This window comes from Bombina bombina, chromosome 9, assembly GCF_027579735.1.
Source record: "Bombina bombina isolate aBomBom1 chromosome 9, aBomBom1.pri, whole genome shotgun sequence".
Lineage (NCBI taxonomy): Eukaryota > Metazoa > Chordata > Amphibia > Anura > Bombinatoridae > Bombina > Bombina bombina.
In genome coordinates, this window is record NC_069507.1 from 185850125 (window position 1) to 185864486 (window position 14362).

A 14362-nucleotide genomic window follows, 5' to 3' on the forward strand; every position below is an offset into this window, starting at 1 on the left:
CTATGCGTTGAAGTAGGTAATTCGCCCTACGTTTCCCAATACCTACCTATTACTGGCAACCCTGAGTTTGGTCCAGGTCTCTCTAATCAGATATTTAAGGAGTGGGAGTCTAAAGGCCTCCAAACAGTGGGGCAAATACGAGACATAGGGGGTCACTCATTACTATTCCAAGAAATTGCAACGAGATTTGACCTAGGTGCGCGCGAGTTCTACGCCTACCTCCAAGTTAGACACTTTCTTCAGGAACTTTGTAGGAAATATGGAAATAATTGGTTCATGGGCGACCTGCAGGCTTTGATCTCCGCTTATGCGGCAGGCATATACGCAGTTTCCCCTTTGTACCTACTTTTAAATCAGAAAGTTTCCAATCTACAAGTGAGTGAGATGGTAGCCAGGTGGAGTAGCTATTTTCCGGATATAAATGAGCAGACCATTGTGGGGAGCTTTAAAATAATCCAACAGGGCTGGGTCCCGACACCATGGAGGGAATCACAGATGAAGATTGGGCTGCAGAGGTACCTTACCCCTAAGGTTTTATCTAAATGGTACAGAACAAGAGTTACCTGCTCTAGATGTCTATCTTCAGAGGCTGATATCTTCCACTGTTTATGGAGCTGCCCCAAAGTAAGGCAATACTGGGGGGAAATTATATTTTGGATGATGAGGGTCCTGAAATTGGATCATAAAATAACCCCAATAGAGGTTTTCTTTCTGGTCAAATTTCAGGGTAGAGTTAAGAACTATAACCTAATAAATACCATTATATTAACAGCACGTAATCTAATTTTTAAAACATGGAAAGCATCCGTTGCACCTACAATGGCGCAACTTAAAAAGGCATTGAGTAGCCAACTCATAACAGAGCAGTTTAATGTACCATACCCACAAGAAAAACATGTAGCGGGATTCTTTAAAAAATGGGAGATTTTTGTTAGATCCCTACCTCTCTTACAGCAAAAAAAGCTTATTAAGCCATTTAGAAATCTGGAATTTGTCCAGATGAACATATTAGCAGGCCATTTTCCCATAGAATGGGCGGAGACCAGTGACTGAGTATCTGTCGGGGGAGGAGGGGGGGAGAGAGGGGGAGGAGAAATCCAGGTGCCCTTTTTTTTTTTTTCCTTGCATTGTCTTGTTTTACACTGTTTTGTTTTGCATTGTTTTGTTTTGTATCGTTTTGGTCTGCATTGTTTTGTTTTGTTCTTGTTTGTCTGGTTTTGTCTAATTGTCCAATGGCTGTAGCTGTTTGTGGGGGGGGGGTGATATAGAAGAAAACAACAAAGATGTAGGAAATAACCCACTGATAAAAGTTATGTGTTCACTATACGCACTTTTCTTTTATGCATGTATATGCCCGACTTAAAGATTTTGGAATGACTTGAACGGATGTACGGGCCTTTTAAATATTAACCCACTTATTTATCCATTTATATATTTGCATCTACTGTTGTTAATTAACTATGTTTGTATTTTCTTTTTTGTTGCTCATCTGATATAATGGGACACCTACTGGTTAAAGGGGATAACAAATGTTACTGTAGTGAATTCCTATGTCTTTGATATAAATAAATATTAAAAAAAAAAAAAAAAAAAAGAAAGGAACTCCTAAGATATATGGAAAAAATAATCCAAGAATCCTCCGAGATTGTGTACCATTTATAATAGATTACAGTGCTGACCATGGCCTCATTAAGAAAGTAATAAAGAAACACTGCATCTATTAAAAGCAGACCCCATAATTGGAGACAAATTAACACCTAATCCAAAATTTATCTTTAAAAAGGCAAAGAAGTTTAAATCAATATTAGCCCCAAGTGAGTTGGAGAGAGTAAGAAAAAACACACAAGTAAGAGATCTAAATGGAGAAAAACTATCTGGCTTATTTCCCTGTCATACTTGTAAAGCCTGCTAACACAGTATCAAGAAAAAGAGTATAGCAATCCCAAACATAGGTGAAGAGTTTGTTATTAAAGATCTGATTAGATGTACCACCAAAGGAATGGTATATGCCCTTAAATGTAGCTGTAATCTGTTATATCTAGGCAAAACAAATAGGAGCCTTAGGGCCCGCATAAGAGAACATCTTTTATGCATTGAATATGAGAAAGATAACACAGACCTATACAGACACTTTAAGGAGGTACATAAGGGTAGGACTATGGATTTACAATACTGGGGGTTGACTAAAATAACTGGAAATTGGAGAGGTGGAAATCTAGAACAAAAACTTTTAATAAAAGAGGCAGAATTTATTTATATATTTGACACCCTACACCCTAAGGGACTTAATTCAGCATTAGATCTGGCCCCCTTTTTAGTAGAATAACGAACATAGATATAAGAGCGAACTAAGCTTACGTATACGGACCTACACACATGAATATGTGGCCGTGTGTGTATGTGCAGGGATACATATACCTTAGACATAAATCTCATATGATAAATATAACTCAATATGAATTCAATGTTCTAATTTTGTTGTATACAGTTTTGAATGTTTATGTTTAGTATAACACTATGTCTATGTATTCTTTGATTAAAATACAGTTGAACATTTGTCTAATGCTATATTAAATAGATAAAGATTGCATCCCTCCCCCATATGTTTCCCTTCCACTAACCTATAGTAATTTTAGTCAATATTTAGGGGCATATTTATCAAGCTCCATACGAAGTTTGATGCCCCGTGTTTCTGGCCGGCCTTCAGGCTCGTTGGAAACACAAGTTATGAAGCAGTGCTCTAAATACCGCTGCTCCATAACCTGTCCACCTGCTCTGAGGCGGCGGACAGAAATAGACAGAAATCAACCCGATAGAATAAGATCGGGTTGATTTACACCCCCTGCTAGCGCATTTGCAGAGGGCGGTATTGCACTAGCAGTTCACAAGAACTACTGGTGCAATGATAAATGCCGAGAGCGTATGCTGTCGTATCATTGAATATAGCATGAACAATAAGGAATACCACCTTAAAAAAGCAAAATGATTGTATGGATGTAAATGTTTAAAATACATCCTCAACAATACCTATGACAACTCTTGATGATAGCCTAAGCAATAGGTAATACCACATTAATAAGCCCAGCTAACATATGGACAAACCTGAAAAGGATTACCAATTTAATATCTGACCCAATAGGATGACACTATAGTCCTTAAATACAGACATTTGACCTGCTGTCCCTCATCTTGATAAAGCCCTTGTACTGAGTGAAACACGTCAATGACAAGGAGAGGACAGCAATATTTATGAAGTATATATTAAAGCCTTCATACCCGGGTATCGTTTGCTATTTTGAATAGACAATATAGCTATTCTTTTGACCATTTGAGACTGTTTATCTAACTCTGCAGTCCCTGCATGCCTGGATGCACACAGAGCAGAGAAAATACAGAGAGGTATCATTTCTGGAACTCAGAAGTCTGCATTTATAAAAAACTTTGTGAAGTTTTTGCAAAAGAGTGGACAACATTGCATCTCCAGTAAAAGGTTTAGCCCAGGTGATCAATCAAACGTGGAGGTCTGGCCTAGGTGACCAATTAGAAGTGGAGGTGTGTCTAACCACAGCTTATCAAAGCAAGAACCCACAACTATCTGTAATCGTTAATTTTACAAAGGAACACGTGACCGGATGATGATTGGAAATCCACGGTAGATGCCAACACTGATTAGAAGCGGCAGGAACACTGTGGTGCTGGGGTGAGTGACTCCGTGGTAAGCGGAAAACTCCAGAACGGAGAACTGCAGTATACACCTTAATAAGCACACAAGACTAGTGATAAAACAGTAACTCTGTCAAATTACCATGTTTGGGCGCAGTCATATGAATTTAGGTGGTATTACCTTCCTCTACTCTGGCCTGAGGACTGTTCCCATACTTGGGCTCCGTGAATTAATTGTCTTGTAGATATTATCTAGAATCAAGGCTTTTTATGTTTTTATACAATTAATGTGTTAATATTATGTTTGGGAGACGTCCCATTTTATAACCTGCTGGTATTTAGAAGTTTAACTGTTGTTACTACTAAGACTAGTTTTAAGAAGTGTAGAAATTACCTTATTGCAGGATATCAACATTTTATGCACAGCTGAATTTTATATATACTACTATTATTAAATATTTATTTAAAACATTTTCGTATGAATTTCACTTACTATTAGACATGTGCATGGCGAAAAAATTCGGTTCGGTTCGGATCGATTCGGAATTTTTCGAAGTTCGGTTCGGATCGATTCGAATTCGGAAAATTATGAATCGATTCGTTTCGGATTCGTTTCGGATTCATTCGGATTCGAAGAAATTCAGCTGGATTCGGTTTGATTCGGTTCAATTCGGTTCGTAAATTCGGCATTTCGGTAAGTGTTAGGTGGGATTAGACTAGTATTATACTGTATATTAGGTGTTAACCTAACATACTGTACAATACTAGTGTAATCCCAATGGCCATCCGAATTTACGAATCGATTCGGTTCGATTCGGTTCGATTCGGAAAATTCGGCAGAATTTTAATTCGGAAATTCGGTTCGATCCGAATCGCCGAATTTGCAGAATTTTCCGAATTTCCGAATCGAAACGAAACGAATCGCACATGTCTACTTACTATCCTTGAATTTTCACTATGTACTATCACTAACTATCTAGTATCTTGAGCTTCTGCATAAGAGCACTCACAATCAATCTTTTGTTTCACTAGTAATATTTTCCCTGGCAGAGAAGGAGTCAGGGTCTGTGAGGTGTTTGAAAGTCTCAGCTTAGCACATTTTCTACACTCACTTACTATAGAAGAAGACTAGCCTGGTGGAACAATGTCATAGATGAAGAAAGAAGAGACGCACTGCCAGAGGTGATCATGTAGGAGTCAGATTCAAGTTTGGTGAGTACCAATTTTGGGGTTTTTGAGTGGGTTTTTTCTTTTTTAGCTTAGGGTTCAAAAGAGCTGAAATAACTGATGCCTTTTTCAGGGCATCTTTTTTAGGCTAGGGTCTTTTTTTAGATTAGGATTTGTATTTTTTTTTTTGGCCAGCAAAATAACTAAATAACTTTAGGGCACTACTCTACAAAATGCTCTTAAAATGGTATTTCCCTACCAAATGCCCTTATCAGGAAAATTTCTAGAGTAGTTTTTTTAGATAGTTTGTTTTTTTTAGGGCGCAGGGATACTTTTATTGAAGAATGCTAAATCGCTTTAGGGAAATGTCCTACAAAATGCCTTTCTAAGGGCTTTTGCTATAGTAACTTTAGTGTTAGTATAGTTTTAGATTAGGTATAACTGTGTTTTTTATTTTTGGTAATTTTTTTTGTTTTGTGTAACTAGTTTTTTTTTTAAATTATTTTATGTAATGTTAGGTTTATATTTAGTCTTAGGTTTTTTATTTTTATTTAATGGTATTTTTTTTGTTACTTAGGGGGTGTTAGGTTAGGAGGGTTATAGGGTTAGCTGTTAGGAGGTTAGTGGATACATTGCGATGGGGTTGTGGCAGTTTAGGGTTAATAGTGTAGCAGAGTAGTTTTTGATGTAGGGTGTGGTGGTTTAGGGGCAGGGTACTATGAGATCTGAGGGTGTCTAGCTTTAGTGGTTAATAGTGTAGCGGGGTAGTTTGCAATGTAAGCATGTGGGGGTTTAGGGGTTAAAATGCGGGGTAATTTGCAATGTGAGGGTGTGGGGGTTTAGGGGTTAATAGGGTAGTGGGTTAGTTTGTGATGTGGTGGTGTGGCGGTTTAGGGGTTAATAGTGTAGCAGGATAGTTTATGATGTGGGGTGTGTCACTTTAGAGGTTAATAGTCTAGTTGATTGCAACTTTTTTCTCTGGTCAAACTGTTTATGCAAACTTTCAAGTCACGTAAAAAGTTTAAGCAATAAATGCAAAGCATTTGAGCGATCATATTTAATTTTATCTTGTAATACGAGAGCACATTGCTCTCAACACCGCTCATAGAAAATATGGGGAGCATAAATTACCACAAGTTTGCACAAATTAATTTGCTGTAATTTAAAAAGCGTGCCACTTGTAATATGAATTTGAGCCTAAAAAACACAGTAATCTCGCAATCACATTTACACTTCTTGCGCTAATGATAGCAAGACACTGGTAATCTAGCACATAATAAGTTTTCTGGAACCGTCACTACAATAGTTTCTGCATTTTTTTTTTCATTTTTAGGACAGTGTTGTAACTGTAATAATTTAAAGTGACATGGTACTCAATTTTTTCTGTTATCTATATGACAGACCAGCAGTTCGTATAAAAAACAGAATTTATGCTTACCTGATAAATTACTTTCTCCAACGGTGTGTCCGGTCCACGGCGTCATCCATTACTTGTGGGATATTCTCCTCCCCCACAGGGAAAGGCAAGGAGAGCACACAGCAAGAGCTGTCCATATAGTCCCTCCCAGGCTCCGCCCCCCCAGTCATTCGACCGACGGTTAGGAGAAAAAAAGGAGAAACTATAGTGTGCCGTGGTGACTGTAGTGTATAGAGAGAGAAATTTTTCAAACCTGATTAAAAAAACAGGGCGGGCCGTGGACCGGACACACCGTTGGAGAAAGTAATTTATCAGGTAAGCATAAATTCTGTTTTCTCCAACATTGGTGTGTCCGGTCCACGGCGTCATCCATTACTTGTGGGAACCAATACCAAAGCTTTAGGAAACGGATGAAGGGAGGGAGCAAATCAGGTTACCTAAACAGAAGGCACCACGGCTTGCAAAATCTTTCTCACAAAAATAGCCTCCGAAGAAGCAAAAAGTATCAAATTTGTAGAATTTGGCAAAAGAGTGCAGAGAAGACCAAGTTGCTGCCTCACATATCTGATCAACAGAAGCCTCGTTCTTGAAGGCCCATGTGGAAGCCACAGCCCTAGTAGAGTGAGCTGTGATTCGTTCAGGAGGCTGCCGTCCGGCAGTCTCATAAGCCAATCGGATAATGCTTTTCAGCCAGAAAGAAAGAGAGGTAGCAGTAGCTTTTTGTCCTCTCCTCTTACCAGAATAAACGACAAACAAAAAAGAAGTTTTGTCTGAAATCCTTTGTTGCTTCTAAATAGAACTTTAAAGCACGGACTACATCTAAATGGTGTAACAAATGTTCCTTCTTTGAAACTGGATTCGGACACAAAGAAGGGACAACTATTTCCTGGTTAATATTCTTGTTGGAAACAACTTTTGGAAGAAAACCAGGCTTGGTACACAAAACAACCTTATCTGAATGGAACACCAGATAGAGTGGATCACACTGCAAAGCAGATAGTTCAGAAACTCTTCTAGCAGAAGAAATAGCAACCAAAAACAGAAGTTTCCAAGATAGTAACTTGATATCTATGGAATGTAAGGGTTCAAATGGAACCCCTTGAAGAACTGAAAAAACTAAATTTAGACTCCAGGGAGGAGTCAAAGGTCTGTAAACAGGTTTGATTCTGACCAAAGCCTGTACAAAAGCTTGTACATCTGGCACAGCTGCCAGTCGTCTGTGTAACAAGACAGATAAAGCAGATCTCTGTCCTTTTAGAGAACTCGCTGACAATCCCTTATCCAAACCTTCTTGTTAGAAAGGAGAGGATCCTGGGAATATTAATCCATGAGAATCCCTTGGATTCACACCAACAGATATATCCTTTCCATATTTTATGGTAAATCCTTCTAGTCACAGGTTTTCTGGCTTGGACCAGAGTATCTATCACTGAATCTGAAAACCCGCGCTTGGATAAAATCAAGCGTTCAATTTCCAAGCAGTCAGCTGGAGAGAAACTAGATTTGGATGTTCGAATGGACCTTGCACTAGAAGATCCTGTCTCAAAGGTAGCTTCCATGGTGGAGCCGATGACATATTCACCAGGTCTGCATACCAAGTCCTGCGTGGCCACGCAGGAGCTATCAGAATCACTGAGGCCTTCTCCTGTTTGATCCTGGCTACAAGCCTGGGAAGGAGAGGGAACGGTGGAAATGCATAAGCTAGGTTGAACGACCAAGGCGTCACTAATGCATCCACTAGAGTCGCCTTGGGATCCCTGGATCTGGACCCGTAGCAAGGAACCTTGAAGTTCTGACGAGACGCCATCAGATCCATGTCTGGAATGTCCCATAATTGAGTCAACTTGGCAAAAACCTCCGGGTGGAGTTCCCACTCCCCCGGATGGAAAGTCTGACGACTCAGATAATCCGCCTCCCAGTTGTCTACTCCTGGGATGTGAATTGCAGATAGATGGCAGGAGTGATCCTCCGCCCATTTGATGATCTTGGATACCTCTCTCATCTCCAAGAAACTCTTTGTTCCTCCCTGATGGTTGATGTAAGCTACAGTCGTCATGTTGTCTGACTGGAATCTTATGAATCCGGCCTTCGCTAGTTGAGGCCAAGCCCGGAGAGCATTGAATATCGCTCTCAGTTCCAGGATGTTTATCGGGAGAAGAGACTCTTCCCGAGACCATAGACCCTGAGCTTTCAGGGAATCCCAGACCGCGCCCCAGCCTAATAGACTGGCGTCGGTCGTGACAATGACCCACTCTGGTCTGCGGAAACTCATTCCTTGAGACAGGTGATCCTGTGACAACCACCAACAGAGTGAGTCTCTGGTCATCTGGTCTACTTGAATCTTTGGAGACAAGTCTGTATAGTCCCCATTCCACTGCTTCAGCATGCACAGTTGTAATGGTCTTAGATGAATTTGAGCAAAAGGAACTATGTCCATTGCTGCAACCATCAACCCTACTACTACCATGCACTGAGCTATGGAAGGCTGCAGAATAGAGTGAAGAACTTGACAAGCTTTAGAAGCTTTGACTTTCTGACTTGTCAGGAAGATCTTCATTTTTAAAGAATCTATTATCGTTCCCAAGAAGGGAACTCTTGTCGACGGAGACAGGGAACTCTTTTCTACGTTCACCTTCCACCCGTGAGATATGAGAAAGGCTAGAACAATGTCTGTATGAGCCTTTGCTTTGGAAAGAGACGACGTTTGGATTAGAATGTCGTCCAGATAAGGTGCCACTGCAATACCCCTTGGTCTTAGAACCTCTAGAAGGGACCCTAGCACCTTTGTGAAAATCCTTGGATGATCTTTGTGGATAGGAATATATAGATACGCATCCTTTAAATCCACAGTAGTCATAAATTGACCCTCCTGGATTGTAGATAAAATTGTTCGAATGGTTTCCATTTGAACGATGGAACTCTGAGAAATTTGTTTAGAATTTTTAAATCCAGAATTGGTCTGAAAATTCCCTCTTTTTTGGGAACTACAAACAGATTTGAGTAAAACCCCCGACCTTGTTCCACAGTTGGAACTGGGTGTATCACTCCCATCTTTAACAGGTCTTCTACACAATGTAAGAATGCCTGTCTCTTTATTTGGTTTGAAGATAAGTTAGACATGTGGAACCTTCCCCTTGAGGGTAGTTCCTTGAACTCCAGAAGAAAACCCTGAGAGACTATTTCTAGTGTCCAGGGATCCTGAACATCTCTTGCCTAAGCCTGAGCAAAGAGAGAGAGTCTGCCCCCTACTAGATCCGGTCCCGGATCGGGGGCTACCCCTTCATGCTGTTTTGGTAGCAGCAGTAGGCTTCTTGGCCTGTTTACCCTTGTTCCAGCCTTGCATTGATTTCCAAGCTGGTTTAGTCTGGGAAGCGTTACCCTCTTGTCTAGAGGCTGCCGAGTTGGAAGCCAGTCCGTTCCTGAAATTGCGAATGGAACGAAAATTAGACTTATTCTTAGCCTTGAAAGGTTTATCTTGTGGGAGGGCATGGCCCTTTCCCTCAGTGATGTCTGAAATAATCTCTTTCAATTCTGGCCCAAAAAGGGTCTTACCTTTGAAAGGGGTATTAAGCAATTTTGTCTTGGAAGATACATCCGCCGACCAAGACTTTAGCAAGAGCGCTCTACGCGCCCCAATTGTAAACCCTGAATTTTTCGCCGCTAACCTCGCTAACTGCAAAGCGGTGTCTAAAATAAAGGAATTAGCTAACTTAAGTGCGTGAATTCTGTCCATGACTTCCTCATACGGAGTCTCCCTACTGAGCGACTTTTCCAGTTCCTCGAACCAGAACCACGCAGCTGTAGTGACAGGAATAATGCACGAAATAGGTTAAAGGAGGTAACCTTGCTGTACAAAAATCTTTTTAAGCAAACCCTCCAATTTTTTATCCATAGGATCTTTGAAAGCACAATTGTCCTCAATAGGAATGGTCGTGCGCTTGGCTAGAGTAGAAACCACCCCCTCGACCTTAGGGACTGTTTGCCATGTGTCCTTCCTGGGGTCGACCATAGGGAACAATTTCTTAAATATAGGAGGAGGGACAAAAGGTATGCCTGGCTTCTCCCACTCCTTATTCACTATGTCCGCCACCCGTTTAGGTATCGGAAAAGCATCAGGGTGCACCGGGACCTCAAGGAACTTGTCCATCTTGCACAATTTTTCTGGGTTGACCAGATTGTCACAATCATCCAGAGTAGATAGCACCTCCTTAAGTAATGCGCGGAGATGCTCTAATTTTGATTTAAATGTCACAACATCAGGTTCTGCCTGCTGAGAAATTCTACCTGTATCAGAAATTTCCCCATCTGACAAACCCTCCCTCACTGCCACTTCAGATTGGTGTGAGGGTATGACAGAAAAATTATCATCAGCGCCCTCCTCCTCTACATGTTCTCTGAAATGCTGGCATTTTGGATAAAATATTAGCTATGGAGTTATCCATTACTGCCGTCAATTGCTGCATAGTAACAAGCATTGGCACGCTAGAAGTACTAGGGGTCGCCTGCGCGGGCATAACTGGTATAGACACAGAAGGAGATGATGTAGAACTATGTCTACTTCCTTCATCTGAGGAATCATCCTGGGCAATTTTACAATTTGTGACAGTACTGTCCTTACTTTGTTTGGACGCTATGGCACAATTATCACACATATTTGAAGGGGGAACCACATTGGCTACCATACATACAGAACATGATCTATCTGAAGGTACAGACATGTTAAACAGGCTTAAACTGGTTAATAAAGCACAAAAAACGTTTTAAAACAAAACCGTTACTGTCTCTTTAAATGTTAAACAGGGCACACTTTATTACTGAATATGTGAAAAACTATGAAGGAATTATCCAATCTTTACCAAATTTTCACCACAGTGTCTTAATGCATTCAAAGTATTGCACCCCAATTTTCAAGCTGTTAACCCTTAAAATGTGGAAACCTGAGCCGTTTTTAATTTTAACCCCCTTACAGTCCCAGCTACAGCCTTTGCTGCGACTTCACCAATCCCAGGGGGGTATATGATATCAAATGAAGCCTTCTAGGAACGTTTTTAGTGGATTCCAGACCCACACACATGCAGCTGCATGTACTGTACTCAAAAGTAACTGCACAGTAATGGCGTGAAAATGAGGCTCTGCCTACTACAGAGAAAGGCCCTTCCTGACTGGGAAGGTGTCTTAACAAGTGCCTGGTGCTAAAAAACGTTCCCCAATGTTATAAAAGTGTGAAATTCAACTTCAAACTGCATATAATACTTAAATAAAGCAATCAATTTAGCCCTTAAGAGTGTCTACCAGTGTATAGCCCATAATAAGCCCTTTATTCTGTTTGAGACTAAGAAAATGGCTTACCAATCCCCATGAGGGAAAATGTCAGCCTTCCAGCATTACACAGTCTTGTTAGAAAAATGGCTAGTCATACCTTAAGCAGAAAAGTCTGCAAACTGTTCCCCCCAACTGAAGTTCTCTCATCTCAACAGTCCTGTGTGGGAACAGCAACTGATTTTAGTTACTGTCTGCTAAAATCATAATCCTCTTTTAAACAGAACTCTTCATCTCTTTCTGTTTCAGAGTAAATAGTACATACCAGCACTATTTTAAAATAACAAACTCTTGATAGAAGAATAAAAAACTACAACTAAACACCACAAACTCCTCACCATCCCCGAGGAGATGCTACTTGTTCAGAGCGGCAAGGAGAATGACTGGGGGGGCGGAGCCTGGGAGGGACTATATGGACAGCTCTTGCTGTGTGCTCTCCTTGCCTTTCCCTGTGGGGGAGGAGAATATCCCTCCCCCACAATGGATGACGCCGTGGACCGGACACACCAATGTTGGAGAAAAAAGATTAAGAGAAGGATGTTCTTAAGTATTTTACACCTCTGTGCTAGAATTATTTTTAGTGTTTGACTACGATTGGATTTACACATAAATATTCCTCTTTTTGCCTCATTTTTTCAGCAGAACAGGCATTTTTTTAATATTTAGTTTGCAGGAATACCATAATATTGGAAAATGCCACCATATAAAATGTGAAAAACAACAACACTTTTGTGGCATTATCTATTCTTTATCTATATTCTATTATCTATTTGTCCGCCCGATATCGATACATGACGACAGCATAAGTTGTTGGCATTTATCATTGCACAAGCATTTCTGGTGACATTTATCATTGCACATTCACGGCCAATTGGCCACTAGCAGGGGCTGTCAATCATCCTGATCGTTTCTGATCGTGATTATTGCAGTCCGCTACCTCAGAGATGGTGGTTGAGTTAAGGAGCAGCGGTCTTATGACCGCTTCTTCTTAACTTAAGTTTCAGGCAGACCTGAAACTTTGAGGGGTAGATAGCAGCATCCGCTACTTGATAAATCTACCCCTTAGCATCAGTTCACTTTCTGAAAACACAGAAATGTAGGATTTTATATCTATATTGTTCATTAACAATACAAGAAAATCAGCAGTTAAAACTAATCATTTTAATACTTTGCCCCATCTCACAAATGGTGCAGGAACTTATCAGGTATATAATAGCTAGCTATAAAAATATTGGATATTAGGGGGCATGTGTTAGCAGCGATCCCGAGTGGTCGCATACCCCAGATCTCTGGATTTTTACAGCCAACTGTAATATCCCTGATCTCTACTGAGCTTTGGCACACAGTGGTGTTTTTTTAAATCTCAACCCACGCTGTTTTTGTGATCCCGGAGCCTGGATCAAGACATTAGAGGCCTAGGGTGGCGGCCTACGGTAGGCAATGCCACCCCCTCGGTATTCTGAGGTACCTAGCCATCACCAAAACATTCCAGCATACTTGCTCGGACCCTATCATTAACATTCCCTTGCAGGAAGGGACATAAGCAAAAAGGAGAAAACAACATAAAAGAGGAGTTCATATGAAAGGCCTTTACCATCCTACAACTAAAATGGGCACCGCATGGAGAGCAGTACCACAGGACAGCTTTAGTACCCACATGGCTAGGTTAGAAGAACTATGTCAGCAGCTTTTAAACAAAGCACCATTAGATTAGCTAATGAACCGCCTTACAGCCACAAATGCAGCAATTACACTGGCAGAAGGAACGATGGAAATAAAATTACCCAGCACCGACATCTGGCAGGGTGGGTCCCGGCACTAGCTCTGCCTCTGAGACATCACACAGGCTACTAAATGAGAGGATGCCATTGGAGAACCCGCATAAACCTCAAGTAGCAGCTTTAAATAGAAAGTGCTCAACAAAATCAATGAAACTCGCTAAGTAACCCTCCGGCTCTCAAAGTGACTTTACACAGACGGGAGGATACTTTCCATTATGCATGGCCGACTGGGAGTTGGTGGGGGGCTCCCGGACCCCGGTACGCCATGACTGCAAAAAATCAAGCATGCTCCTTAGTCAACATCATCGATTATGATGATGCCTGGAGAGAGATTAATTTGCAATTGGAATAACAATACATGGCCCTCAAACCTACTTGCAGTGACTCTAGAATAAGAGGACATTGGCCCCCAATCGCTCATGAAACACTATAACTGCCTCTTACAAAGAGACTTCTACAAAGCAAGTAAGATTAAACTTCCCTTAAAACAAAATCATGGGGTTGATAAAATACAAGTATTATGTCTTGGTCGCCATCTGTTCTTCAACAGCTACGATGATATTGTTGGGACATTCACCTGTGTTATTATGTGTTGGCTCAGTTATCTTTAGCCTAGTTTATGAAACTTAATCTACGCATGTTTTATGGTCCTTGCTTTTACTTTTCCTTTCTTTTTACCTTTTATGATCATATTATGGTTACATTTATTCTAATGAAGCAATAGGCTAGATAATGTTCCCCAGGCTCAATGTTACTGACCATGTGATTTCTACTCTTATGCTGCTCATGATATAGGCAAGACATATGTAATTATTACATTGCTAGCCTGTTACTATATTTGCTTAGCTCCATTTTGGCCCTCTCCTTGCAGATGGCGACCACAGCCACGGGAGAAATAAACAAGATATAATTCAAATACTACACGAGACTACGAATCCTACTGAACTAGCAGCTAATCACACATTTTATACCCCATGGGGAACTTGAAGCACTCTTTACCTACAAATAATTAGCC